The sequence below is a fragment of the Electrona antarctica genome (assembly GCF_951216825.1).
Source record: "Electrona antarctica genome assembly, chromosome: 9".
In the NCBI taxonomy this organism is placed as follows: domain Eukaryota; kingdom Metazoa; phylum Chordata; class Actinopteri; order Myctophiformes; family Myctophidae; genus Electrona; species Electrona antarctica.
The window spans coordinates 10,847,226-10,873,076 of NC_136790.1; the positions used below are offsets into that span (position 1 = coordinate 10,847,226).

Here is a 25,851-nt window from a genome sequence, read left to right on the forward strand (position 1 = left end):
CGAGGCTGGGTTTTAAATGGCAGTGGGGCAGTCATGTTATGCATTATTGTCTCCGCCAGGCCGAAGGCATGAAAGAGAGTCAGAGACTATGTTTTGCACCCTCTCCGTCCGTCCGGACTCCAATGTCTGCGAGCAGCTAATCTCCGGCACCATTGGGCCCATCACAGCAAATTGTGAAACTGAAGGCCAGAGCAGAACCTTTGCCCCGAATTTTTCAGATCAGTCTGTTATAGCGCCACAAGGCCGACTTTTGCAAAACACATTTTTTCGTATTATTCCTACAGATTTTTTATATTCCATCCTGATTGGCTAAGATTGGCACCCAAAGTTTGATCCGTTTTGAACAAAATGCCTCAAATAATGAATGCATGCAACGTGGGGATTTGACTCATGGCTATAGCTTGTCATAGGGCTTTGATGGACAGTGGGGGGTCCCATAGGTTCAGCTTGCACAGGGGGGCTTTGAAGTGTCTGCTTAAGGGAAGAAGCCGATACTCAGGGTGTATATTTTCACGCATTCCATGTGCTTCATCAACATTGATTGATGGCATGCGTTACTTCTGCATTGGTCTTACTCAGAACTCTTAATCCAAATAAACTGTAAGTTGGTTTTGACGATAAATGATTGAATATCGAATATTATAATTAATATTTTTCATTAACGGAAGTCTAGAGTGTCTAAACTCTCTCGCAATAGCTCTGAGTGGTTCATTTGGACTTATTTCACCATTCCACCATTCCCACACACCTCTCACTCTCTCCTACACCCTCAGTATCTCTGTACTCCATCCACATTGCACATTCTGCTGGGGGAGGGGTTCACACCCTCATCCTGGAACTATATCTCTTCCCTATCCCCTTTTTCAATTCTCATCTCCCTGACCCCCATTATTATTCTGTCTCTCCCCTCCTCTGCCTTTCCTCCTTCCCTCTTCACTGTCTCCACCAGGCCGAAGGCATGGGGAGAGAGTATGTTTTGCACTCCGTCCGTCCGTCTGTCCGTCCGTCCGTCCGTCCGTCCGTCCGTCTGTGAACAGCTAATCTCACAGACTTTCTTACTAGGCTGAGGAATATATCCCACCCTTTTCACATTGGCCTGTTATAGCGCCACCATAGGTGGATTTTTGCAAAACACATTTTTGGAACAAAATGCCTCAAATCATCCAATTGCCATCAATGGTGTAAGAACAAATGGCACCCTTTTCACATTGGCCTATTATAGCGCCACCAGGAGGCAACCTCCTGGCCTGGTGGAGACCTGTGCCCGAGGGGCACTTTTTCTAGTTTTCATTCTGCTCTCCTCTGTTCCTTGCAGCAGCCCCACTCTCTCTCTCTCTAACACACACACACACACACACACACACACACACACACACACACACACACACACACACACACACCACTTGGTCGTGTGCTCCCATTCCCCATCTCTGGCAGTTAATCGATGACCAGTGGAGTGTGGGGAGGGGCCATGGCTGCATGGATTTCCAATGATACGGTCAAAGCAGCAAATACAAGGGAGGAAACACTTGAGAATGGAGTACAAATGTACTGTTGGCAGTGGGCACGCACAAACATTTGCACACTTGAATTCACAAATTATGCAATGCTGACACTTCTGACCTTCTACGTGCAGTCACACTGTAAACACTGTGTGTGTGTGTGTGTGTGTGTGTGTGTGTGTGTGTGTGTGTGTGTGTGTGTGTGTGTGTGTGTGTGTGTGTGTGTGTGTGTGTGTGTGTGTGTGTGTGTGTGTGTGTGTGTGTGTGTGTGTGTGTGTGTGTGCGCGTGCGAGAGAGAGAGAGAGAGAGAGAGAGAGAGGCAGGCAGGCAGGCAGGCAGGCAGGCAGGCAGGCAGACAAAGCAGGGATTCAGGCTAGGCTAGTGGCTACTGTAATTATGTAAAAGGGCGACCATCTCTAAGGCATCTACAAGTCTCATAGTCCCTTTGGGTGGTGGGTGAAGATCCATTGTGAGTCGCAGGCGCGGAGAAATGCCAACACAACAGTGATATGTTACAGTAGATCTATGACATCCCTAGTAGATTATGGAAACCAGATAAGAACAGAATGAGCAGGAACACGCTTGCATCTCATATCATATTGTACGTACAGTACAGTCCCTCTGATACAGTAGTAGACGGTTATCAATATGTTTATGCATATATGTGTTGTCATGCAGCTGAGGCTGTATTACAACAGCTATAGGCCATTCAGGCAGTAGTTATTTTCCCGGTTTTATCTCATCATGAGGTGGCGATAAAACTGGGAACAAGGTCACCCTTACCCTCCTGGTCGTCACCATGGCGACCATACCGCTGTGTAACATTGTACAGGTTGCAACATGTCGTATAATCTCACACACTTTTGGAGGTGAGTAGTACGCCATGTTTTTCCCCAGTCTTGCCCACAGTGGCGTTTCCAGGAATTACATTTTGGGTAGGCAAGAATTACATTTTGGGCAGGCAAGAATTACATTTTGGACAGGCAAGATGTGTTAATTGTCGTCTCCCAGCGCACAATCGTAGCACTAAAGGTCTCCAAAGAAATATACCTGCCAGACGAGTAGTATACAAAGGCTGAAAGGCTTGCATTTACATTCCAATGGGTGATTGAGGGCCGCGCTCTACCGCAACGGCCAATCAGCTGTCCACTAATAGTTCTCATGTCTTGTTTTTGTCCTCTTTTTTTCTCATTGTATGGATTTTGGCCAGGCCAGAAATGGATTTGGACAGGCGGACGCCTGCCCTCACCTTATTGTATGTAGATACGCCTCTGCTTGCCCAAGCAGCGGAACTGACATTTAAAAAAATGTTTACAGTATTATGCCCTGCATTGCACACATGACAATGGGGTATTGTGATAGTGTGCGCTGGAATGGCTGGGCTTACCGCTATTGTCAGTCAGCCATGAATAGGCCTATGCAGCTTATTCAATTAAATCAAATACACTATGCTTCATTGCTTGAGATCGTTTAGTCAAAGTCAAGTATCGTCTTGAAGAATATCAGCACCTCTGAAAAAGGTAGTTTTATACAAGAGCCATCCTCTCTGTCCCCCATCAGGGGGATACAATAATTGTGTGTGAATCCTGGGTAATCTTTGGCATAGTTCATTTCACACAATTATGTTAAGTGTGCAATATCTAACGCCCCTGCCCTTGACCCCCCCCCCCCCTCCCACACACACACACACACACACACACACACACACACACACACACACACACACACACACACACACACACACACACACACACACACTCTCTCTCTCTCTCTCTCCCCGGACCACAGCATTTCCCTATCCTACAGCTGACCCTGTCCAATTAGCAATGGAAAAACTCCAACAAGCTTTTAATCTCACTTAAACTGGTTCTGAACTCTAGCAAAACAAAATGTATGATATTTTCAAAAGCTAAAAACATAGTGGGATATAACTGTTTACATCTAGAAACTGTTAATGGGTCCTCTATAGAGTGTCGCAGTCCCGCCTCCCTGGACCAGGAAATGAAACCCAATGCATTATTCTCATAGACATTTCTTAAAGTATTTATTTAAAGACGGTTACGCCGCGGACAAAGCCAACTCGAGTCGTGACAACTCATGACAACACAAACAATATTTTGGACCAAACAAATAATTACAAAGAAGAAAAACAACAAAAAAAGTGTTGTAACCTGCCGTTTTTTTCTTCTTTCTAATTATTTGTTTGGTCCAAAATATTGTTTGTGTTGTCATGAGTTGTCATGACTCGAGTTGGCTTTGTCCGCGGCGTAACCGTCTTTAAATAAATACTTTAAGAAATGTCTATGAGAATAATGCATTGGGTTTCATTTCCTGGTCCAGGGTAGGAGGCGGGACTGCGACTCTCTATTGACAGATAAGTTACAGAATATAAATATCTTGGATATTTAAATATCACATTGCCGACCTCACCACCAAACCTAAGACAGAAAACGTGATTTCTTTACAGAAACAAAGTCAGCTTTCCGATGATCTGCCGGAAAAGGATTGTTGAAGCTGTCTTTTTGTCAGTCTTTTACTCAGCACTGGTGAAAGCTACTCACCATTGTATCCTGAGTCTACACCATAAGGTAGGTTGGTCTTCTCTCTCTGACAGGAGATCTATACTGTAGGCACTGGTATCCGTTTATTTTTGAGTGGTGCAACCACTCCAAGGAACAGCAATGTCCGTGTTAACCTATGTGTGTGACTATGTGTTAACCTATGTTTGTGTGTGACTCATGTGTGACTCATGAGTACCAGTAGGGGCACTGTCGTGCCAGAAACAGAGAGAGAGAGATAGTGCTGCACTGTTGCCTGCTAATGAGAGAGAGAGGGGTGGGGGGGGGGGGGGGGTGGAAGGGGGGGAGTTGCACCACTCAGTTCACACGGGTGTGATTTTTTTAAAGCTATTGATGGGAAGTTACCACCATACATCACATTACTGTTAGATAGAAAAAACAAAAATAAAAAAAATGAGGAAGAAGAAACCTTTATCAGACCCGCTCAAGCATCTGGATTACACTTTCAAGTAGAAAGCTGATTTTCCCAGTTGAGGTGGAACAGGTGGAAGACCTGTTCCACCTCAACTGGGAAAATCAGCTTTCTACTTGATTCCCCTATTTCATGGAACACTCAACTCACACTAAAAATTAATGCCCATTGTACTATGAACAATTTAATAAGCTGCTCTTAAACCTCCCTACCTCACTATGTAATTGCAAATGGCATTTTCCTTTTCCAGAAGGCGGCATGAACATTTTCTGTTCCGGGTGAGTTTTTCATGTTCATTTTGATTGGCACAGAACTGTAAACACATGAATATGTCATGTATTTCCAATTCAAATCTGCTGCCGAGCCAATCAAAGGATGCTATGGGAAAGGGAAACTGACCCAGAACAGGACTTTTTCATGTTCTTGAAGGCATGTATACTACATCACAAAGTCTATTGGATCAGGTATATGAAGAAGTGAGTAACTCTGAAGGAATATTCTCACGTTCCTTTGTCATTGTCACCATACCATGTCGCCTAGGACAGGGGTTCTCAACGTTTTTGGCCGGGGACCCCCGGAAATGCTTTGGCAATGTCTCGGGACCCCCGCCCCGCCCCCTCCCGACCCCCAATATAAATTGACTGCTACAATAACCTTAAACCATTTTGGGTGGGAACCCCTTTTGATGTTTTAAGCATTGTTATAATTTAGCTATTGAAAAATAGCAGATCTACAAGCTCATAGCGGGCCACCGAGTGGCGCGCTACGAGCTTGTAGGTCTGCTATTTTTGAAAAATTGTGATTTTTTTTTTTTTTAAACAAAATCTTTTTCTTTCTTTTTTTTTGAAAATAATTTGGGGACCCCCTAAAATAATTTGGCGACCCCCCGAGGGGTCGCGACCCACGGGTTGAGAACCCCTGGCCTAGGATGCCTCCTCACAAGCAATGCTATGTCCAGTGTGAAAAGCACTGCACCCACTGTACTATTATTTGGCATTAAAATTCCATGGCGCTTTCGGGGTACATGGACAAAGTCACATCCCATATGTTTATACTTTAACATTGCCACTCCTTAAATTACATAATGCCAACATTTCCTGCCCAGTAGCAACCTACTTTACATGTAAAAAAGGGTTGTGCACATAGGTTCATAGTTCCTATAAAATGCTATTTTTGGAGATAGAAAGAACACTATATTTTTTTGTTTTATTTGCACTCACTAGGGATTTTTCCTATTAAGCTTAATTTATAGAACATTGATTGCGCTACAGTGTTGCTTGCTGACAAGCACCAACACACACACACACACACACACACACACACACACACACACACACACACACACACACACACACACACACACACACACACACACACACGTGCATACAAATTCACCGGATAGCTGCAAACCCAAAGGCACAGAGGTCCCACTGTTTTTTTCCTGAGTTCTGTTGTGTTGCAGCAGTGCTGTAGACCAGCTTTGACCTGACAAGAGAGACATACTTGGATGGAGACAGAGCCACTCTTAATCCAGAAAGGGAACGCAGCACCTCCCTAGTCCCTACACAAGTATACAGACAGGGGGAGACACACACTCACATGCACACACAGTCACACACCAGCATGCAAGAACACAGTTTCACTAAGCAAGCAGAGAGGCAGAGAGCATAGTTGTTTTAGCTCAAACTTTGTGAGACATTTCCACTTGACACCATCGGTATAGAGCGTCGCAGTCCCGCCTCCTACCCTGGACCAGGAAATGAAACCCAATGCATTTTTCCCATAGACATTTCTTAAAGTATTTATTTAAAGACGGTTACGCCGCGGACAAAGCCAACTAGAGTCGTGACAACTCATGACAACACAAACAATATTTTGGACCAAACAAATAATTACAAAGAAGAACAACAACAACAAAAGTGTTGTAACCTGCCGTTTTTTTCTTCTTTCTAATTATTTGTTTGGTCCAAAATATTGTTTGTGTTGTCATGAGTTGTCACGACTCGAGTTGGCTTTGTCCGCGGCGTAACCGTCTTTAAATAAATACTTTAAGAAATGTCTATGAGGAAAATGCATTGGGTTTCATTTCCTGGTCCAGGGTAGGACTGCGACGCTCTATTGCCTATACTCAAAGGTTGCAGGTATAGGCCTGTAGGCAGCCAAGGTCAGAATTGATTGGAACAGCAACAGCATCGCCCTGCATCAAACACGTTCATGAAAGGTCAAAAAAGGTCATGGAACCAACTAGTCTGCCTATATTTCATTTCTCATAATATATGCATTCCTATTGCCTACCTCTGTTCTTTATTATAAAAACTAATACAAATGCTTGTGACAGACTACGCATACTGTACTAAAAGGGCATGATTGTAAGAATACATTGACTAATAACACTTACATTGTAAGGGGATAAGGCCTGGGTTATTAGTCAATGTATTCTCACATCGGTCTGTATGATAACCTACCCAGGATGTATGAATCACAATGAACTCAAACTTCAACGAAAAGCACGACATTCGAACGATAACGTATGAAACGTTATGGATCTTATATTAGTAATAGAGAATCAACACACAGAATGGATCAAATGATGGATCAAATGATATATCTATGTAGTTAGATGGATATGTGTAACAGTGTTATATAATTACACAAAATACGATACAAATAAGTGCTTCTACCTGACTTAATTCTCCATGCTTCATGTGTATAAGAATGCATTAGAGGTCACAGCTCCTTTAAGTCTCCTCCTTGCCCCCCGTATAAATGCCTTGCCACACCTCCACCTCTTCCTTCTGTATTTCCGCATGGAACGAGGTGGGTGTCTTTGTTGTTCTCTGTATAACAAAATAAGCATTGTACTTGTTGCAAAATGATTTATACAGTGTTTGTTCAACTCTGTTTAAAGAGGAGTCCTTGCATTAGGAACTAACGTGGAGACGTGTCTGTGATTATTCTTTGTCAGGTATGTTACGTAGTATTATGTGTTGTGTTACTGTCGCTCTGGCTTGCTTCTGTATTTCCGCATGGAACGAGAGGAGTCCTTGCATTAGGAACTAACGTGGAGATGTGTCTGTGATTATTCTTTGTCAGAATAAATCGTGGTTTCCAAAGAGAGTTCTGGGTCCGTCTGTCCATTCAACACAACGCAGAGAGAGACAGACTACACCGGTTACATATGCACACATGTGATATAATATACAATCTATCACCAGTATAGGCTATAGTAACTTAGTAATATGTAGAGAGAATTAGTAAACCAATATGTACAGTCAATCTGCTCTAATCTTGTAGAATTGACTTCCTTCTGTCTCATAAGACAATGGAGCTGGGTTACAATTTCTGGAGCTCTGAGTGTCTCTGAAAAGACTCCTTTAACCCTTAGAAGAGCAATGACGCCAATTGGCGTCATTGCTCTTCTAAGGGTTAAAACATTTTGTTGTTGTTGTTGTTGGGGTATTTGTCACTCACTGGACATTTTCACATACCAGTAAGTGTAATTAACTGTTAGGCGCATTGGGCACTATTATTACATTGCCCGGAGAGCAGTTAGGGCAATGCTCAGGGACACTTGACATGATTCATTCACATTATCATGCAATTTAAGGACCAAAACATGTTTAAAAATAGTTAATTTCAGAATGATGTCGCCCTTTTTTGCATTGCATTTGATTGATGCCATCAAGTACATTTCGTTGTAGGCCTACACTGCGCAAAAAGCATGGAATACGGATGTGTATATTACAGGAAACTCCCTTTAAACTTTCCAACAAACTCCGGTAAACTCCCGAATTGTACCATCACACCTGTACAGTATATTACCATATATTTCTGTATATGCCATGCTAAACTTGAGGTTTACGGGCAAATCTAGTGCCCATAATTGCCCGATAACTCCACTTTTCACGCAGTGCTACTTGTACACTTGTGTTCAATGACACAATACAATCATCCATCCATAATGTATAGATACCCAACAGAGTAGGCTAGGTCTCACTCACAGTAGCCCTTTTGAAGGGCTTGTACATCGGCTATTTTCGGTGTACAACACCGGAACAGAATCAACTAGAAAAAGTGCCCCTCGGGGCACAGGTCTCCACCAGGGCTGGTCAGGTTGTGGCCTTCTGGTGGCGCTATAATAGGCCAATGTGAAAAGGGTGACATTTCTTCTTACGCCTTGGATGGCAATTGGATGATTTGACTGAGGCATTTTGTTCCAAAAATGTGTTTTGCAAAAGTCCACCTGTTGGTGGCGATATAACAGGCCAATGTGAAAAGGGTGGGATATATTCCTCAGCCTAGTAGGAACGTCCGTGAAAGATTTCACGTAAATTGCACGCTCTGTTCATGATTTGAGGCTTTTTGTTCAGATAGATAGATAGATAGATAGATAGATAGATAGATAGATAGATAGATAGATAGATAGATAGATAATTGGCTAACATTGGCTTTCAAAGTTTGCAGGATTGGCCTATCTATCTATCTATCTATCTATCTATCTGGCATAATGACTACATCGTAAAACAATGAAGAAAATAAATAAATAAATAAATAAATAAATAACTAAATAAATAAATAAATAAATAAATGAATGAATGAATGAATGAATGAATGAATGAATGAATGAATGAAGGCTCCTTGTGGTGTCAGGCTCCATAAAGCAAATTCAGCCTCGCCACTATGGCCTTTGGGATTTGAAGCATTACTTGCTCTGCCAAAAGCATGATTGCAAGAAGTACGTACAACAACAGAAGCATTTCTCATCAAGGCCTGTTGTCATAGAACAAGGTCACACCCTCTCCTTTGCCAGACAACCTTGTAGAACTAATTTCAATGCCACGCCAGGCAGTGCCAGGGATACATAGACCTGTGGCAGTGACTTGGTTAAACACTGGGGATACAGTTGCTGACTGTCTTGGTATCATGCCAACTATTCTTGTATCAGTTTCAAACTGTTCCCGTAACCCGTACATTCTGCACTACTGCTGAAGTGCTCCTTGGAGCTCAGGTCAGGTACAGGTTATTGTGGGCCAGCAATGTTTGGAATTGGCCAATCAGGATGGAATCTGACAAATCTGACAGATCCATCTTGAGATAATGTGTACCAATTTGCATGATGTTTGACAAATATTTTAGGAATATTATTTAAAAAATCACACCCGTGTGAAGTGAGGGGCACTCTTATCATCATCATCATACATGAACATCACATTCCGTGCTGCTTATGTGCATGCAAAGTTTCACCGCAATCGGATGCTGCGTGCGTTCAGTAATTTGCAGCATTTTGTTCAAAACAGGCCTGAGTGGAGTTGCAGCCTGTAGAGACTCACTCTGGTGTGGCAGCAGAATCTGGCTTACCACTCAACTCTGGATAGAGGAAATACCTTGCGTTGTCCTCATTATTTTAGTTTGTGTGCGCTTGTGAAAAGAGCAGCAGTTATACAACACTGTAAAAAAAGTGTACCTTTCATTAAAAAAGCACATGGTACAGTATATCTTCATTTCATAACCTTTCATTAAAAAAGCACATGTACAGTATATCTTCATTTCATAACCTTTCATTAAAAAAGCACATGGTACAGTATATCTTAATTTCATACATTTATGTGGGTAGTGAGCCTGTATCAGGTTTCTCAGTTTTGGACTGAGGCCTATTCTAAAAATGCTTCTAAATCCTGACCTAAGTTTTCTGAAAAACTTCAAATATTTAGATAGCAGCATCAAAATATTTACATTTTTGAATACTGTACAGAACCCCAAGAGGGGTTCCCGTCCAGAAGGGTTAGAACACCAAAAGGGATTCCCGCCCAGAATGGGTTAAGAATAGAAAAGGGAGCTCCTCTGAGTGCAGGTCTTTGCCAGGTTGGGTGGCCTACCCAGAGGTGTGTCAGACAGTTGTATAAAAGGCAAGGATCCAATTGAGAAACGGATTACATGAACCAGCCATGAAGTGGTGTAGAACAGGTATCCTGTGTAACGACACAAGGGGTCAATTGTTTCATGTCCTCTGGCAGCAATTGGGATTAGACGGCTAGCTGCTGTTGTAGTCCAACAGCCTCTCAGTCTCCGGACGATAAGATATGTCGGAATGTCACAACCATGATCCGACACTGGGTGTCGTCCCTGGTCAGCCTCCGACGACAAGTTGCGTCGTCCCTGGTCACTCTATAGATATTAATACAATTCCTCAGCCGACATGATATGTCTGGCCAGGGACCATTATGGATGCATGCCACAAAACCGAAAGCGTGAGCTAAAAAGACTTGCACTAAACGATACACCATTTTTCACAAACAGCTGTAAATATTCTGAGCATTTTCATACTAATTTGGTAATTTTCCGATGTGTATTTTTCGAGAAAAACACTTTTGCAAACCTGTGACGTCAGGTCAGATTACTTCCTTATACTACTTTACTGTCAATAAAGTTCTGACGAAACCAGTTGTATTTCATATCTCTACATCTATATATCGATGGATCTATCGATCTCAGTGTGTTTGTATATCAATTATTATTTTTCTGGCATTTTGTTCTGGCACTCTGGCACTGTTAATTGTTTTATTTATTAATTAATGTATCAATCATTATTATAAAACATGTTTGCTCCCGGCCGAGTCCTCGGCCGGCTGCATCCGGTTTGTCACCACGCATCTACATACATGGACACCCTTGGACTGTTTCCGTATCCTGTCTAACAGGATCTAGACCATATATCTATGATCTTGACCACCATAATAAAAAAATAAAAAATAATACAAATAAAAATAATTCTATTCCCAGCGGTCTGAATGCATGTATTTAAATACATTTAACTGAAAAAGATAGAATAAATTGTTATTTACATTATTCAAGTTTACCTTAGTTTTGTAACTTTTGCTTGCTAGAATAAAATAATGGGCGTATGTATGCATGAACCGATGACGTCACGTCCTCGGCGGGCATTGCGATTTCGACTATACTTCAGGTAAGATGCATTTGCAACATTATACCTGTATAATCTTATATTTGTACTTAAAATACATACATCGTATTCTGCACAACCCCTAAATGATAGAACAACGCCACAGGGTTATTGTTGACGTTGATGTTATGATGTGTTAGTGTATATTGGTAGCATCCATGTCTGCATTATCAACACATCAACACATCCCTTAGCTAAGCTAACAAGCTAATTGCTAGTAAACTAGTGGTTCCCAAAGTGGGGTCCGGCACGTCCGGGGACCCCCAGGGGTCCGGGGACCCCCAGGGGTCCTTGAGGGAGTTCCAGGGGGTCCCCAGCTTAATGATAGTTTGGAACCAAATGAACCCTGTTAGGGTCTGTAGTCTGTACAGACCCTAACAGGTCCATTTGGTTCCATACTGCTACAGCCGTAAAAATCATCCCTTCCCTGGCATATATTTTCTAATGGGGGTCCGCGGGCTAATTGGTGTCAATTTGGGGGTCCTTGACATGAAAATGTTTGGGAACTAACTACTGTGCTAAACAACAACTCCATGTGATGTAGCATTTGTGACTAAAGGCAAAACGAAATGTTTTATTGAGTTGTGGTTGTTATTGAATACTTTATGAAGTCAAACCATCTCATTAACAGTATATTTTTGAGTGGTGCAACCACTCCCTTACGGGGACTTATGTGTGTGGGTGCCTGCCTGGCTGGCTGGCTGGGTAGGTATGAGCATGAAAACAGGTTGTTATTTTCACCACCTGTGCGCAACCTAACACACACACACAAACACACACGCACATATTAACTGTATTCACAATTCACAATTCACACCCATCAACAGACAAAGGCACCAGATCTGCTCATCGGGAGTAGTTAGGAGTAATAGTACCCAGTTAAGGTATCTCTTTAATGTAAGAAAAAACTAAAATGACTTTTCCTCGTGTTGAATAGGAACTTAAAGCATCCTGAGGCAAGCTGGAACACAATTGATTGATTACTAAAATAGACAGTGGTCAGATGAGGGGGACCGCAAAAGCTTTTGAAAGTTTCAAGTGGATTTCAGAAATCGGCCTCAGGTCTAAATGAGTTAATGGTATAACAATACTGACCCTGATTTGACCGATTCCTGGTTGATCTTGGCTTTGCATGGATGACGTTCCAATTGCTGTCTCTCTCTACCCATGTCACCATCGGTCTAGCTGCCTTTGCCTTCTTCGCTGGTGGTGGTGGCACTGGTGGTCTAGATTGGTACTCTGGAGGAATGGAGTCTTTAAGACCTTTGATCACAGCTGCCCTTTTTGCTTGATCTAGACTCCTTTGCAGATCCGCAATCACAACTTTTGATTTTTCATCACCCATGGTGATTTGCGTGAAATGTGGCTAAAATCTGAAGGAGTAATATCAGAAAATGTGTTTTACATATGTCGGCCTCCTGGTGGCGCTATAAAGAGCAGATGTGAAAAATTCCAGGCAAAGGTTTTTCCTTGGCCTCTAGGGAGTTGGAATACAAAGTTATCCACAGATCCGTGCAGTTAGAGGTAAAAACACTTTTCGGCCAGTTATAGCGCCACCATGAGGCTGAGTAGAAAATGTTCATGTGGCATTTCTTCCTCTGCCTAGTGGGAATGTGCGTGCACAATTTCACGGAAATCACACGATGTGTTCATGATTTGCAGCATTTTGTTTGAGACTGAGCACTCCTGCGAACTTTGGAAGCCAATCTTAGCCAATCAGGATGGAGTCTGAGAATTCTGAAAGACCCGTTTCGTTGAATGGCTCTAGAGAGACTGTGTACCAATTTGCGTGATGTTTGGACAAAATCTGTAGGTGTACTGTCCAAAACCTTGTTTTGCACAAAGCGGCCTCCTGGTGGCGCTATAACAGGCCGTTCTGGATAATTTGGGGTAGAGATTCATCGTTGGCATCCAGGGAGTGTGTGTGCAAAATGTGGCATCGACCGGGTTAACGGTGCCGGAGATTAGCTGTTCACAGACGGAAGGACGGACGGACGGACGGACGGACGGACGGACGGACGGACGGACGGACGGAGTGCAAAACATACTCACTCTCTCCCCATGCCTTCGGCCTGGTGGAGACAATTATGAATATTATATGCACAGGCAATACTTTACCATCCAGGGATTAGGCAGTTGGGGAAGTCCAAGCCTGTGTGCTACTTCCACACAAGGTGTTCTCCAGCTGGCTCTTGGTCCTGTGCTAGTGCTACTGGATGCCAGGCTTGTGGCCATAACTGTGTCTCTTTCCACACACTGGAGACACAGGAGAGAACCAGGAGAGGTCTGGAGCTCAAGCCCCAGGCTGGACTCAACATAGCCTGGATCCGAGCTCCCTCCAACTCCCCCTCACCTAGTAATGACATAGCAAGGTAAGCAGATGTTCTCTAATTAATTAAAATTTATCTTTTTTGCCGTCTACACCAAATCTCTTTGCAGAAAATCTGATATTTTCACCTATGACATGCCCACAATAGGGTCTTGGTTGTTTAAAGTCCTTTTTTATACTTTGTCATATGCCGTGGTACATCAGTTATTTTACTGACCAATGATTTGTCCTCAAAAAAGGACACAAGATTGAAAGTGTTTAAATGTGCAGCAGCAATCACCAGAATTGGTACCCTGTATCACTGTATTTGTTACTATTGGTCGTTGTCTCGGTTAAATGCAGAGCGCCTTCACTGTTTTAGCTGATAACTTGATCTTGTCTGTTTTAAATTTAAATTATCTGTTTTTATTGTATACATTTTGTGTGGACCCCAGAAAGATTAGCGACCACTTTGTGGAAGCTAATGGTGATCCGGATAAAGAATCACTATCATCCATGTCAGTTGTAGTGGTACTGGTGCCTCATCTCACCTCTGCCTGGCTCTGCATTGGCTACATAGATGAAGCCATCCACTGCCTGACACACTTCCTGGACCTGAGGTGTGGGGCTGAAGACTGGGTAGCCTGACTGGTCCATTCCCCCGAAAGTGAAAAGTTTACTGCTGAGATTTCGCTGTTCCACTCTGGCCCTTTCCCTCTCTGCTCTGCCAACACAAACACAAACAACAGGTTAAATCAGGTGAAAGGTATTCACAGTAATAAGTGGAAATAAATGGATGATGAATTAGATTACATATTGTAATACAACTTAAACTAATACATACTTACCTATTAGTCGAGTAGAGAGTCAGAATATTGAATTTGTATTGGTTATTGTACATGAAACTTATCCCAGAACCAACTCCTAGAACAAAGTTGAGTTTGGTTGGTGTGGTTATTGATTGAAAAAAGGTTTGAGAGTTTTTGATTGATTGATTGAAAATTGTATTAACAGTTTGCAGAATTACAGTACATTTCAAGCACAAACTGAATACAAAGGCTGTTAACTGTGAGTGGACGACCCAATTAAGCATTACACTTGTTTACAACAGGGTCCACCATGTTCAATTCATCAAAACATTTAGAGACGTACAAATAGACACTTCTATATAGACAAAGAACAGTACAGGAGTTCATCATAATGGAGGTAAAAAGGGAAAGGAAACATATACAGTGAGGGGAAAAGGGGGGGGGATTCAGATTTTACGGGGGCCAGTTTCGAATTGCAGCCATCCGTAGGTGCACTTTGAGAGCGGTTTTGAAGGAGTCAAGGGATTTGCATGTCTTAATGACTGTTGGTAGGGCGTTCCACATTTTGGTGGCATAGGAGCGAAAAGAATTTAGTCCCTTGTTTGTGCCGAATCTGGGTTGAACATGGTTCGTTGCACTCCCTCTGGTGTTGTGGGTGTGGACTTCGTTAACATTAAGGAAGTATCTACACAGGTACATGGGTATCTTGGTGGAGTATCGAATCTTGTGGACCAGACCCATTGCAAGATGCTGTACTCTGTCGCCGACCCTAAGCCATGCCAGTCTGTCAAAGTGGGCAGGGGTGAGGTGGGTTTGGGGGGTGAGGCCAAGTAGGAGCCTGACCAGTTTGTTTTGGGAGGTCTGGAGCCTAGTTTTAAGGGCCTTTGAGGTGCTGTGGTACCAGGAGGTGCATGCATAGTCAAAGAAGCCTTGTACAAGGGCTCCTGTTAAGGTCTTCAAGGTGTTTTTGTCGACCAGTGAGGAGATCCTGTAAAGGAATCTTGTTCTTTGGTTGACTTTTTTGATTACGTTGGTGGCCATTTTATCACCGGAAAGATTAGCCTCCAGGATGGAACCTAGGTAGGTAATTTCATCTTTACGTGTGATAACATTGTCACCCACTCTAACCAAGAAGCCATTTGCCTTGCTGAGATTACTATTAGATCCAAAGAGAATGGATTCAGTTTTTCCCAGGTGTAAAGATAGTTTGTTATCAGCGAGCCAGGTGCAGATTCTACCGAGTTCAGAGCTGAGGGCATTTTCAACCTGCAGTTTGTCCCTGTCCGAGACCAGCAGTGCAGAGTCATCTGCGAACAGGAACAAGTTGCAGTCACAAGCTGAAGTCATGTTGTTTACATATATTAGGAACAGTAGAGGCCCTAGTATGCTTCCTTGTGGAACGCCACAGCTCACTGGGAGGGGGGGGGACAGTGTTCCGTTCACTTCCACCATCTGTTCTCTCCCCTCCAGGTAGGATTGCTCAAATAGAGAAGGCATGTGTCAGTGGAGTGGGATGTTCTGAAGCCAGATTGGAACTCGTACAATAATTTATTAGTGGCAAGATACTTTTCAACCTGTTCATAGACTATTTTTTCCATCACTTTCGAGATGGAGCTTAGAATAGAAATAGGGTGGTAGTTGCCGGGGTCTAATTTACTCCCTTTCTTGTGCAGGGGGGTTACTTTGGCCAGTTTGAAATCTAGGGGGACCTGTCCCTGTTTGATGGAGAGGTTTACTATGTGGGTGATGATTGGAGCTATAGAGATGGCTGAGTCTCTGAGAAATTTGGAGGGAATATTGTCATGGCCAGTGGCCTTGTGGGGTTGGAGGGCACTCAGTTTCTTAAGTACCTCATCAGTTGTTACCATAACTAGTTTAAAATCGTCTTTACAAACACCTAGGTTTCTGTAGAAGGTTTGAATGTGCTCTACACCAAAGAGCCCAGAGTGGGAGGGCAGATTGTTAACCAGCGTTGTTGCTATGTTTGTAAAGAAGATGTTCAAGTAGTTGGCCACATCAAGCTGGTCAGTGATGAGAGTGTTGTTCGCTTTAATGTTTATGTTTGAAAACCTGGTTTTCAGTTTCTGACTACAGCCTAGTTGGTTGTTGAGTAGCTTCCAGAGCTCTCGAGGATTGTTTTTGTTTTCCTCAGCTTTATTATTAATAAAGTTACTTTTGGCGGATTTGATCATGGCAGTAACAATATTTCTTAGCCTGTTTCGTTGGGTTTTTAGGTTGTCCAGCTGAGCTTGGAGACCCCTGTTGAAGCGCTTGGCAAGCTTTGACTTGCATTTTAGAAATTTAGAGCATTTTTTGTCTCTGGCATTCGTTGCAGTCAGTATGTCCGAATTCATCCATGGCTCCGAGCGGGTTTTGACCCTGATGGTTCTCAGAGGAGCCATGATGTTCAGTTCTGATGTAAATTTTGTTTTGAAGCCAAGCCAAGCTTCTTCGACAAGTGTGCTGTTAAGCTCATCGGACCAATCCAGACTCTCCAATTCTTGGTTAAAGACCTCACTAGAGTAGGTTTTGAGGTCCCTTGATATGACTGCTTTGTGGCAGCCAGACTTTGGTTTTTGTTTTTTGCGGGTACAGAATATCATGAAATGATCACTAAGCCCGCATACAATAACACCTTTCTTGGAGATTCTGGATTTGTCCGAGGTCAGAATGAGATCAATGACAGTTTGAGTAGAAACACACACTCTAGTGGGTTGGGTAATAAGCTGGCTAATACTATGCAGATCACAAAACCTACTAAATGATTTGAAAACAGGCGCCTCTTTACGCTGTACGTCTGTATTCAGATCGCCCATCAGGATTTTCTCTGCACCCTCCTCCTCAGCTAAGCATCCCTCAAGAATATCATAAAAACCTTGCTGGTCAGGAGGTCTGTAGACTGTACCAACTAGACTACTGAGTAGTTCTCAATTTCAATCTCAGCGTCCCTGATGGATTCATCTAGTTTGGTCTCAGAAAAACACAAAATGTTTGCCTTGCCGGTAAGGAATAATTCTCTAATTTCGGCCAGTTTGCAATAAAGGCTTTTTATATTGAGATGAAAAAGGTGAATACCATTGTTGTTGAGGATTGAGTTGTTGATGTCAGCAGTTGAGAAGAGTTGATCAGGTCCATTGTCTTTGTTAGTAGCCATGGGTTGAATAGGGGGAAGGGAAGGGGAGCGGGCGTCCTCGGTGGGGGTGGGGGGGGGGGGAGATTCACGTTCAGCTCCGTTCCTTTGTTTGATTGCCTTGGAGGATCTGCGTTGGGTCCCCAAGTCGTCTCCGTGCCCGTACCTTGAGTTGGCTGTGTGGCCGTGACCGTCTCATGTGTTGTCCTTGCGATGGGTCCCCAAGTCGGCTCCGTGCCCGTACCTTGAGTTGGCTGTGTGGCCGTGACCGTCTCTTGTGTTGTCCTTGCGTTGGGTCCCCAAGTCGGCTCCGTGCCCGTACCTTGCGTTGGCTGTGTGGCCGCGACCGTCTCTTGTGTTGTCCTTGCGTCCGTGTTCATCTGGCTGCAAATTTGTTTCTTCGCCTGAAGTCTAGTGAATACAGGACCAGGATTAGGTTGGATGTCTCCTGCCATTAACAAGAATATACAACAGAACAGGCGTCTGTCGATCTTGCCAAGCAGGGGTTTGTTTCTTTTGGCCGGATTGCAGGTTAACAGCGCGTGGATTCCAGCCGCGCCGTGACCGAGATGTTTACCGGTCGATCCATTGTTGTTGCAGAGGAGATAAAACGTGCTGTGTTCTTCGTTGTTTACGCTGGTGTTGTTCTCGTAATCAATTTTCCTCATATCCATGTGATGGTAGAACCAGGGTGAATTGGAGTAGAAGTCCATAATCCACAGGAGTATAAAAAGAAAATGAGCGAGAAAATACGCTTTTTTGTCAACATTCTGTGACTTGGCGCAGGAGCGAGACGAAACACGTCTGTCCATCTCAACGACCGGATACTGGCACTTGTTATGAGACAAGACAGCCACCTACTGGAGGATAACTAAAATGACAATAGACTTTCTGGAAACAACAGCACTGGATTAAGGCCTCTAACAAGCAATAATATAGTACAAAAGTAATATTTAGAATTAGTTTAGAATGAATGGTTATAGTAGTGGACAAAAAACATGCATCAGAAAATATAGGGCCTATCAGCTCTCAATTTGTCATATTGAAAGGTCTGGTGCATTCATGGTTTAATATGTTTCAAAAACATCAATCCAGGGTCAGTTGTGAGTTGAATGGTCCCTTGGTCAGTCCTCAAGATAAAATTGATCTCCGAACTAGGACAGTATGCTCAGTCAGTAGAGTGCCATTCTCCACCAGGAGACCCCTAATGATAATAGTAATGTATGCAGTGAAGGTTCTACCATGCAAGTAGCACATGATGATTTACCAGCTGTACATGTCATGGACTCTACTGTTTTCCTCCCTCTCTCTCATACACATTCAATTGTTTGAATTAATTAACATTTAACAAATTTGTACAGCCCCACCTCCACTTGCTTCTTGAGAGCAAGTTAGCTCTGTAATGTCATTACTTGCGCAAGCAGAGCGTGCAAGTCATGTTTTCAGTCAGGTGCTACGATGCGCGTGTTTGGGGCCAGCACATGTTATGACGTCATATGCTGGCCCCAAGCTGACCGTGCAGGTGTGTTTTTGTCATGCTACGAAGCATATGTCCCATGATGTGATGAAGATATGTACCAATGTCCCTTAGAATGCACGTGATATGATGTCATACGGACATACGGAAGCTGACCGTGCAGGTATGTTTTCCGTGAATCGTGATGAAGATTATGTACCAATGCCAGGGTATAATTGGTTGACGATGGTGACGTAATGATGATACGTTTCAGTGTCAAGTACATACGCATCAAACCACCCAGCCGATCACATTATACCACCAACCACTCAGAAAACTACATATACATAGACATGTACACATATATGGACATATGAGCATATGACGTGATGAATATATGTACCAATGCCAGGGTATAGTTGACGGTGACATAACGATGATTTTACCATACTTAAAAATACTACTTTTTTTTCCTTCATAAAGGTACGTAGCAAATAGCTAAATCTAATAACTCAATATGTGAGACTAAGATTTGAACGTTTATAGCGGTCTACAGCACTTACACGCTCTGCTTGCGCACTAGTACTTGTGTGCAACAAGCAAGTAGGCACTCAACAGAGTGCAGTTCTAGTTGATATTACGTTTACACAGTCAAGATCCTGGTGGAGATAACACTAGAGATGCTCCGATACCATTTTTTTCTGACCGAGTAAGAATACAAGTACTTCATTTTTAGTACTCACCGATACGAGTACTTTTTGTTTTTGTTGAGCTTCAAAATTAACCTTTTTTAAAAAGGCTAATTTGTTTCTAAATGAAAAAATAATTACAATGTAAATGTAATATGTGTATTTGGGTGTATGCCTGGCAATAGGAGTATAGCCTCCTATTATTAGTATTTGGTGCATTTTGTGTTGTCATATACATTCATAAATACAATAGGCTACACATTAAATAAATATATTTACAACAGTACTATCAAAAAAGAAACTTGTTTGCCTCATAGGGGAATGGATGGTAATGAGCGCTGTTTTTAGTTCACTTGGCATGCCGTTTTGCTCACACCACAGCAATCAATTGAATGTTTTGGTACCGGGTCAGAGTATTGGGCCTGATACTGACTGGTATCGGAGAAACTCTAGATAACACATGTATGATGCTAAAGCTTCATCTCACCATTTATCTGCCGCGGGGGTATGCCTGCTACAGCTACAGGGAGTATGTCCGGGCTATGCATTAGCCTGGTTACCAAAGAGACATCCAGCTGCTCCATGCCAGGTCCAAACATGGCATAGCGTGGCTCAGATGACAGTACCAGAGACTGAAGGAATGATGCCACCGCCTCGTATGGCGGACGCAAGGGACGCCATCTTTGCCTGTGGGCCGGGCAGCCTTTCAAGTACCTGTGTCAACACAATGACAGAGACTCAACTTGTATGTCACTGATGAGAATGGACAATGTAACAAGCAGCCACAACAGATATAAACTCACCCATGAGCATATATTTAAGCATTGGGAGGTCAATATGGAATCACAATGGGTGGATCTGGACTCACTCTGCCATATAGTCATGTTTGGGTTCCTTTCCTTGGTCACCATCCTCTACTTCATCCAAGTATATTTTGTCATTCTCACTACACAGTGGGCCAGCCAAGTACTGTAGTTGAGGCATGGACATGTGATCAATGGAGGACCACTGCGGCATGTCTCTCTGCAGGAAGTAGCGCCACAATAATGGGTCTCTGACCACATCCCTCCAGTAGCAGCTGGTGGCGCCAAGGCGACAGATATCCGGAGGAGACAGGAGTGTCATGATCAGGAACTGTACATTCACCTACAGACAAGTGGTTAGAATAGATTAACCCTAATGGAGGCTGGAGCATAGGTGGTGGTCTGTGTTTCATAGTTCTGTCAAATTTGCCTATTCAATTTCAGAATTATGCATGACTGATTTAATTACCATATTTTATATTCAGAGACTACATTCTGATGTCAATTCAATTCAAAGGAGCTTTATTGGCAATTTGGCATGATGTCACTCCCAACAGTAGCCAAGTTGATACAAGACTGAGTAACAGGCATGATATCATTACGAGTATAACGATGACCGATGACCGATCCTTTGGCGCTGTTGAAACAACTTTGTCATGAGTAATTCAACAACAAAACCCTCCCACTCTGGGCTCTTTGGTGTAGAGCACATTAAAACCTTCTACAGAAACCTAGGTGTTTGTAAAGACGATTTTAAACTAGTTATGGTAACAACTGATGAGGTACTTAAGAAACTGAGTGCCCTCCAACCCCACAAGAGACTCAGCCATCTCTATAGCTCCAATCATCACCCACATAGTAAACCTCTCCATCAAACAGGGACAGGTCCCCCTAGATTTCAAACTGGCCAAAGTAACCCCCCTGCACAAGAAAGGGAGTAAATTAGACCCCGGCAACTACCGCCCTATTTCTATTCTAAGCTCCATCTCGAAAGTGATGGAAAAAATAGTCTATGAACAGGTTGAAAAGTATCTTGCCACTAATAAATTATTGTACGAGTTCCAATCTGGCTTCAGAACATCCCACTCCACTGACACATGCCTTCTCTATTTGAGCGACCACATTAACAAGAAGTGGACGCTGGCAAATACTGCGGCATGGTCATGCTGGACCTCCAAAAGGCTTTTGACACCGTGAACCACTCCATACTGGTTAACAAGCTAAAAGCAATTGGTTTCGATAGCACATCAGTGAGCTGGATGCAATCCTACCTGGAGGGGAGAGAACAGATGGTGGAAGTGAACGGAACCTTAAAACTAGGCTCCAGACCTCCCAAAACAAACTGGTCAGGCTCCTACTTGGCCTCACCCCCCGAACCCACCTCACCCCTGCCCACTTTGACAGACTGGCATGGCTTAGGGTCGGCGACAGAGTACAGCATCTTGCAATGGGTCTGGTCCACAAGATTCGATACTCCACCAAGATACCCATGTACCTGTGTAGATACTTCCTTAATGTTAACGAAGTCCACACCCACAACACCAGAGGGAGTGCAACGAACCATGTTCAACCCAGATTCGGCACAAACAAGGGACTAAATTCTTTTCGCTCCTATGCCACCAAAATGTGGAACGCCCTACCAACAGTCATTAAGACATGCAAATCCCTTGACTCCTTCAAAACCGCTCTCAAAGGGCACCTACGGATGGCTGCAATTCGAAGCTTTGAAGCTCCACCCGTTTCGAATAAAAGTGTTAATATTAATAATAATAGTCTCTCAGGCTCTCACCGGCAAGACGTCCAGAAAATATGGCATATCCTCCGCGTCTGTGTCGGCGATAGTTGTCAGATCATCTTCGAGTTTACCTGCACTTGAAAAGTATTTGTCTCTGAATCGCCTGAGACTGCGAATCACAGCATATTCACTAAACTGCCGAGTTTTCCCCTCCATGTGGTGACGGTGACGACTGTCCTTTTCGTCAACGCATATGGGACTGTCACTCTGAATACAACTTAAGCTTTAAGAGAACGATTGTAAAAACATTGTGAAATGTGTGCAAAGTGTCAACCCTCCTATGATGGCATCAAATATTACGTTTCGGTGGCACTGCCTTGTTGGGAGTTTGTGGTGCATTCTGGATATTGTAGTTCTAGACAGAAGATGGGGCATATTCAGGCTAGAGCAGTGGTTTTCAACCTTTGTCATATCAAGTTCCATTATTCATTTATTTGAGCCACGGACCACCATTTGATGAAAATTAGCCTCTCAGTCCCAAAACGTTGAATATTTTGTTGTCGTCAGAATGTGTCCACAATTACATGCTGTATTGATGTGATGATCAAAATAACAATTCTTCTAGTTTCTAATTGCGTCGACTTCTTGTAAATTAAGTAATGCAGATGTTTAACAATAATTTAACTCTTGAGTGTTTCATTTTATGCTCTCAAGAGTTAAAGATCTATTAGGGTCCATTTGGTTACCAGCTCTCCATCATTTAGCTGGGGACCACCTGGAACCCCCTCAAGGACCACTGGTGGTCCCGGGCAACCTGACTCCGCCAGATGGGGCAGCAGAGAGTACACTGGGTTCCCCCCTCCTGCTGCCCCATCTGGCGGAGTCAGGTTAGGTCCCGGGACCACTGGTTGAAAACCACTGGGCTAGCGTGGAGACCATCTAATTCTAATATATACAGTAGTACAGGGCATGATTTAGACAATGATTTTGCCATTAACCAACGCGCCTATTTATTTTCAATGAAGACATAAAAAAAACAATATTTGTTTTTCATCCTCAAAAGACCACCAACACAGATTCTCCATTTATAGGCATACTATCAGTTATCAGAGTTATGGAACTTACAATAGATGAGGGAAAACAAGTGGCATATTACAAAGCTGATATTAAGAATAAAACTGTACATACTTGAAAAAGGTCTTGAATACTTCAGTCTCAATCAACACTTTTTGTGATCATCTCCTTTACCTTTTTGTAATATATAAATGCAATTAATTAAAAAAAAATATTAACAAAAAACAACAAAGGCAAAAAGCAAATAAAAATAAATTAAAAAAACAAATGCTGTGCAATCTCTCATTCCCAGCTGGATTATCGTTAAACTTTAAACAATCGTTTTTTGTTTTGTTTTTTAAATGTTATTTTCTTAATAATCTTTTTTTATATTAATATTAATGTAATTCTACCACATTCTCAGAGCAAAAGACATGCCCAAACCAACAGTCTGGAATCTGGAAGATAAGTGCTTTTCAGGGGGAGGATAGGGAGAAAAATATTCGATAAGATTCCTCCTCTTTACCTCCCCAACAACTTTACACCATATAACTTACACTCTCTACACTGCAAAACCATGAGTGTTAATTTATCTCTTGAGTGTCCAAGTGAAACCAAATGGACTCCATTGGGTTCCCGATTCCGATCAACAAGAAACTAGAACTACCAAAGGATCTACCAAAGTACCCAAAGATCTCCACATATTGTATAGTAAGAGGGGCATGGTGCAGGTACAATTTACAATTTAGACAATTTAGGCATTTAGCAGACGCTCTTAATCCAGAGCGACTTACATTTAGCAAGAACAAAAGCATGGGAATACATTACATTACAGTCATTTAGCAGACGCTTTTATCCAAAGCGACTTACAATAAGTGTATTCAACATAGGTAGGGAACAAAAACTACTAATCACCAGAAGTCTTTAGTGCATTTTCTGCAAAAACAAGCAACCAAGAGTATACCTAGCGCTAAGGTAAAAGTGCAATATATCAGCTACCTATTTCCTTAAACAGATGAGACAAAATAGCTAAATCAAATGAGCATGAGCTAAAACAATTAAGTGTATCGACTAAACAATACATCACATATATAAAAAGCATTTATCAAGAAACATGCGTAAGCTAAGAACGTAGCTAGAACATATCTATATAATGACACTGTACATATAAACTATACATATATACTATACTATGCTGTACATATATACTGTGAAGTGCTATGACTACATACAATGCAATTATTGTGCTGTCTACATAACATGCTATAAGTCTGTATCAAATGCTATCTAAGTCTAAAAAGTGCTGTCTAAGGGGGTAGGGTAAGTGCAGGTGAAAGCAGGTGAAAGCTTTCTGGGCCCTCGCATCCCAGAAGCAGACGAGAGATTCCTACATACTCTCTGGATGCAGTAGTGCTGCTCTTGCTGGAGGAGATTGAGGGCATGGGTATCATTCTTAATGACCTTATTGCTGCCCATTTCTTCTATGAAGTTCTGGTTGTCAGCTGGGCCTATAGCTCTCTTCCTGGATCATATTATATTTACTGGCCAAAAACCTTTAAAGGGGCATTCCACTCATTTTCAACATTTTACCATGTCATTAACATACCTTAGAGCTTTTGTGTGGAAATAATAAAAAAGTCCCCCCATTATGTGTTTCCTAGTATGAAAAGTATGAAAAAAAATCATTAACATGGTGAAACACATCTTGATGACATCATCAAGATGTGTTTCACCATGTTAATGATTTTTTTCAGACCTCCAGTTCTAAGAAACATAGAATGGGGGGACTTTTTTATTATTTCCACACAACAGCTCTAAGGTATATTAATGACATAGTAAAATGTTGAAAATGAGTGGAATGCCCCTTTAACAGAAACTGCAGCTGAGCTCCATGGCCCACCAATAGGTCCTTTTACCATAATATTAGATCATTTCTGACAGTTTAACTAAGAATTAAAAAAATGTGACTGCCAAAGTTTAATATTTTGCACGGTATACTGTATTTTCTTTATTTTATTCAAGCTATTTCTAGTTATTTATTATTATATTGTTCATTTGTTGTCAGTTTGGTATGCACACTTAGTAAGTGCTATAACAAAAGCATAATGTATTGCTAAATACTGAATTACATTTTTTTTGCCCAATTGACCCATACAGGTTCATTTGGACACTCAAGAGTTAAATGAACACGGACAATTTTACTGTGTAGCCTCCCATTCTCCCACCTTTGGCCAGAGCTGGCAAAGGATGAGGTTGCCTATAGACACTGATCCAAGGACTACACCCCACCCCTTCCCCAAAGGATGAGGTTGCCTATAGACACTGATCCAAGGACTACACCCCACCCCTTCCCACCTGTCTGCTTTGTCCCACCATCATATGATCAAAGGATGAGGTTGCCTATAGACACTGAT

General features: G+C 42.5%; 1 pseudogene across 1 annotated transcript in view; it reads right to left on the minus strand.

The window, feature by feature from the left end:
- LOC306929305 (F-box only protein 4-like) overlaps positions 1 to 22,644 on the minus strand; it is an 82,463-nt pseudogene extending 59,819 nt beyond the window's left edge. The window contains exons 1-6 of the transcript XR_013792535.1: positions 22,439 to 22,644; positions 20,715 to 20,992; positions 20,334 to 20,560; positions 14,611 to 14,686; positions 14,314 to 14,486; positions 13,573 to 13,807 (exon numbers count right to left, since the gene is read on the minus strand). The product of XR_013792535.1 is annotated as an F-box only protein 4-like (transcript). The remainder of the gene's footprint in view (positions 1 to 13,572; positions 13,808 to 14,313; positions 14,487 to 14,610; positions 14,687 to 20,333; positions 20,561 to 20,714; positions 20,993 to 22,438) is intronic.
- Positions 22,645 to 25,851: the final 3,207 nt, after the last annotated feature.